Source organism: Manduca sexta, unplaced genomic scaffold, assembly GCF_014839805.1.
Source record: "Manduca sexta isolate Smith_Timp_Sample1 unplaced genomic scaffold, JHU_Msex_v1.0 HiC_scaffold_593, whole genome shotgun sequence".
In the NCBI taxonomy this organism is placed as follows: Eukaryota; Metazoa; Arthropoda; class Insecta; order Lepidoptera; family Sphingidae; genus Manduca; species Manduca sexta.
The window spans coordinates 971-6,415 of record NW_023595400.1 but is presented as its reverse complement, the minus strand read 5'-3'; the positions used below and the strand labels follow the sequence as shown (position 1 = coordinate 6,415).

At 31.3% G+C, this 5,445-nt stretch overlaps 1 pseudogene; it reads left to right on the top strand.

Moving 5' to 3' along the window:
- The first annotated feature begins 613 nt into the window (after window positions 1-613).
- On the top strand, window positions 614-3,501 carry LOC119193495 (annotated as a pseudogene).
- Window positions 3,502-5,445: the final 1,944 nt, after the last annotated feature.

The following is a 5,445-nucleotide window of genomic DNA, read 5'->3' as shown; positions in this document are numbered from 1 at the left end:
ATTTTAGCAGGTCTGTGAATTTACCATAGCCGATAGACAAAGCATCTATCGATATCGATAAGATGTCGAAAGGGATCGCAACACAATTAAATTTCTTGCTGTCTAAGACACAGTACACTCAAATGTCATAGTGTTACTTCTATGCTTGTCATTGTTCTGAGCTTCTATGCTTATCATTGTTCTGAGGATTTAGGGTTGGACGGACGGTTGGACCTTGAGTTAGACAGTTTGTATAATAAGTTGCGGTTAGACTTGATAAAATAAAGTTAGGGAAACATCATCATTTGCGGTTATTTGCCTTCAGATTCTGACAGACATATGAAATATTTTTTTCATCGAATTGGAATTTGGAACGATTTTTATTTTTATTGGTCGACCAAAAAAATTCTAGTTATTTTTTAAAGTAAGTAATCTTGTGAGATAAAATAATGAAAAATTTTATGGTTTTTAATTACTACGTTTTGGGAAGATTTTTTCTTTTTAGTGTAGGAAGGCAAATAGTAGCAACACTAATTGTCACTATCTTCATTTCCATGGCAATAAGTAAATAAAAAGAAACTATCCTCGTTCCTCAATGTCAAATCTGTTTTTCCATATTTTGTTATTATTTTTCTAGAATAGTGATTAATAGATAAATGAGTCATATAACATCGTAATTATTAAGTATATAAAAAGCCGTATCTGTAAATAAGACGATTAGTCGTTTTGCAATGATTATCAGAACGCGGTGACAACGGATAACTTTAATTTCTTTTTTACTAATTCTATTTGAATAATATTGAATGGGTTGTGGTGGCTCGTGTATACACAAAGCGACAATGTCGTTGTTTGGAAAAAATGCCAACAATGATACCGAAATTCGCGCTAAACTGGAGAGGAAATTGTATATAGCGAAAGAGTCCCCAGAGCCAGACTTTGACCTATCAGAGTGTCATCTACAACAAGTACCGTCTGGGACTTTCTCAATTTGCAAAGTTTACAGGAAGGAATATTTATATTTACAACACAATAATCTGCAATCCCTGGAAGGTGGTGGACAAGTAGCAGATTTATATCTGATAAAAGTGCTCAATATAAGTTACAATAAGTTTACGCATTTGCCCATTGAAATTAGATATTTAGTTAACCTAGCCGAATTGTATGTCCAGGATAATATGTTAAGGCACATTCCAGATAGTATTCAACATATGCAATGCCTTCAAATTTTGGATGTGTCTAAAAATAGTCTTAAAAAGCTGACACCATCACTGGGTAAACTAAAATGCTTAAGGAAGTTGATAATAAGTGATAATAAGGATTTGACTGAACTCTGTCCTGAGTTATGTTTTGCTAGCAATTTGATACATATTGAGTTGAATGGTGAACAGTTTACTTTTCCTCCAGAGAATATTGCAACTCAAAACACTGAAGAAATTATGAAATTTTGTGTACAAAATGGGCATAGAATTTTTACCTCCCGACACCTATAGAGTCTGAAGTTTTACCTATCCAGAGTCCAAATTCTATTCATAACCCTTTTGTTAAACAACATTCCATAACTTGGGAAGAACAAGAGGCTGCTATCATAGAGCAAGAAAATAGAATACACAAGGCTGCAAAGGAACAAAGGGATAAATTCTTGTCAAAAGTTTTAGAAGAACAATTAGAGTTAGATTCAGAGATAGCTAAAGTTCAAGAAGCAAAAGAATTAGAGACAAAAATTAATTAAAGCAATACAAGAGGATGAAAAAGAAATTCACTGTTTGGTTACTAATTTCATACAGTTTGAAAATTTGAAACCGGAAATTATACAGCAACAATTAGCACATGAGCAGGCAGAACATGATAGACTCCTTGAAATCACACGCCAAAATTATGACAATGTCAAAAAATCTGATGTTTTGAGGGCAATGGAAATGCTCATAGAAGATGACTATGCCATCCAATATTCCAAAAGTATTATGAGGATTCATGGAACAACGGCTTAAACAAAGTATGTTAGTAGAAGATTTGAAAGCGCTCAGAAAAGGTTGCAGAGCTGTTGAAAGCAAAGGATCAATCTCGATTGGCTTTGGTAGGTCAGCTTGAAGATCAGGACATACAGAAAGCAGTAGTAGCATCATTGCTGGAGCGGGTAGATGCCAGGTGCTGGAGTTTAAATCAAGAAATATCTTTGATATCTTCACACTTGGCAAGGCTTAGTGTGATTGAGCAAGAGAAAAAAAAGTTACATATTGGTTACAACTATAATGAGCTACTGCAACAGAGGATTCATTTGGTTAATTTGTTAGATGATCTTTTCGCACAACAGAATAAACGAAGGAAACAACTAATTGAAACTTTAAAAGAAATGGAGTCTGAAACTGACAAAACAACTGATTTTTGGTTGAAAAATTATCAAAATTAATAGATTCTGCACCAAAAACTTTACTTGATGTTGGGAAATGTTTAGACCCTGCTCTAGCAAATTACCTTTTGCAAGAAGGTGTTATTCATTGTTTGCCATTTTTGGTAAAATTTCTGTTTTCTGATTGCTTTTTGACAGACATTACTGTGGAAAAATTGAAAGAATGTGGAGTATCTTTGTCTGCAGACCGGCAGGGCATTATAAAAGCAATAAATTGCTATGTAGGAGCAAAAGTAAAAATCATAACTATGAGCCTTCAACTTCAGTGGAACCATCTGAACCTCCAGATGATGACATGGAAGGAATGTGTCGGGAGTAATCAGTACTGATAAAGCTGAAAGTTCAGTGCTCGAGTCTGAATGTGTCATATGTATGGATGCCAAATGTGAAGTAGTATTCATCCCCTGGCACATGTGCTGTTGTCAGCTATGTTCTAATAAAAAAATGGAAGGTTGTCCAATGTGCAGAGCGTCTATTGAGAGAACAATAAAAGTTGTGGTCGCCTGATTATCTAGTTGCATTGCATTATGACAATTTCATCAGGTAGGTTGATACTTGACAGCTATAATCAATAAAATAGGTTATTTTAAGTTTATCAGGATTTTTCATCATGAAAAATCATAATAGAATACACTATTGAAATTAACAAGATATCATTCTGAGAGAAATTGATGTCAAGAAAAACTCCTTATATCAAACACTATGATTTCCATGCTCATAGAAATTACAACTTAATAATAATTTTACCTTTAACATTTTTATATAATATACCTCATACATGATTGTTATTACAATTAATTTTTGTAGAAAATAATGTATTATTTATAAATAAAGATTTTTTTTTTATATTAAGCCATAAATGGCCATGAAACAGTTATGATAAATTCCTAAAAGCTATATTTAAATTAATTGTTGCTAAATTAACACTTTTCAGGCAGTAGCATGGAGAGAAACGAATGAGAACAGAAGTGGTTTAAGCAATTTATATTGTTATTATAACTATATTACAGTAAGTGATTTGCATTCATATAAAATAAATATTTATGTATGTTTCTAAGAATGCACCCAAAAAATATTTTCCCATGTGACTTGATGCCAATATGCATGGCGACATTGTATGTCACATTTCATTTACGGCAAACAAGTATTATCTGGCCTGGATACATAAATAAACTCAAGTAAGCAGCATCAGCCGTTGAACTACTAATTTATTCTATGATACATTGATAGATTTGCCCTAAAATCTAGACTTGAAACGGAATTGCATTTTTACTTCCGTAAGTTGTAAATAAGGCCATAAGTAACGTAATTTACAGAAAATAAGGAGATTTATTAATGTATCCACTTACTTAATAATGTAAAACCTATGTAATATCCACATATATTAATATATCTTATAAATTTTAAACATCGAGACACAGGAAAATTCTAAGAACTTTATAAGCAATACATTTTTGCCTTTAATTATAAAAGATAAAGCTTTAATTATAAAAATATTTTACAAAATTTGCACCAAAGCTAATTTTAATATTGCAAATTAGTTCTTATCTATATTAGTTATTGGTTTGTGTTATTCAACACTAAGTTATGATGTCCAAGTTAAATATAATTGTTAATTTATATAGCAATACTCTTAAATGAATATATAATTTACTACAGCGAGATAAATGTACATTGCTATTTTACAATAATTATATTATGGTAAGGAACCAATAGATATTAATATGAAGTGTTAGATAATATTAATATATCCACTTCATAGATATAATATTATATCAGAATAAACAGTTTATAGATGCTTAAAGGTCATTCCGGATATTTTATTGTATTATTTGTTGGTTGGCAACAAATACAACAAACAACTTGTGGTTTAAAAGAATGTTTAGTCAAATGTTGTAGTCACACCATGGAGCAGTAGAGGCCGTCTAACCGCAACGGACATCTTGGATATAGAAGGACGTTTTCGTGTTCTTAATGTAGGCCATTAGCCTAGCATTGTACAAGTACCGTATAATAGAAAAGCCCTCTTATTATCTGCATAACTATTAATATTTATGATAATGACAAAGATAAAACGGCATTTGCCAGTACGTATTAGGAATTAATGAAGGACATCATTTATGTACTATTATTAGCAATATTATTATAATATTGATTTTATATTTATATTGAGGGAATGTGACGCGGGTGACCAAGTAGATCGATGGGGCACTGCGTTGCGGATCGCTTTTAAAGACACGTGTTGTAACTTGAATTAAAAAGTATAAAGAAGTGTCTCGTCCGCGCCACTTTGTTTCGGTATAAAGTATAAACTCTGTAATGTCTAGATAAAATCATTATATTATTGTGTAAAGACTGCAAAACTGGTTAAGATGTTTGTATATTGTACTATAGTTATTGGTATGTAACCTGACACTAGTTTATATTATAAAACTTATAATTAACATAAGTATACTATTTAATGGAATATTATGTAATATCTAATCATATTTTAATTTTAAAATTTATTTGCCCTATAACCTATTAGTATATTAGTATAATATAACGAAATCGTTAAAACCAATCTAAAAAAATGTGCCTTCTGCGAGATTTCGATTTGATTGTTAGCGAGACTTATGTGTCAAACTAGCAATATGGCTGTGAGTTGTGTTGAATACATGATATCAATTAATTATAAAAGATAACTGAAAATTTCTCACAGTAAAAAGAGCTTAAAAATGGCAAAACAGAAAGAAAAAGTGGACTATTTTTTTGATAAAGATTAATCCGTTCCATCATAAAACTTGTATCACTTGAACATAAGAGTCCATGGATATTATGGTATATGAAGGAACATGGTGATCTCCCAATTTCTGTGATAAATTTGTGGAGAAGTATAAAAGTTGTTAAGTGGGATGAGTCTTACATTAAATTCATCCCGTAAGTATCTAGTCAACACTTTTTGTAATATTAAAATTTCGCTAAATGCAAAGTTGGTCGTGGCAATAATACGCACGTACTACTTACAAGTTGTGTACATTATATAAAAATATGGTGATGAAATTATTGGCAACAGTTTT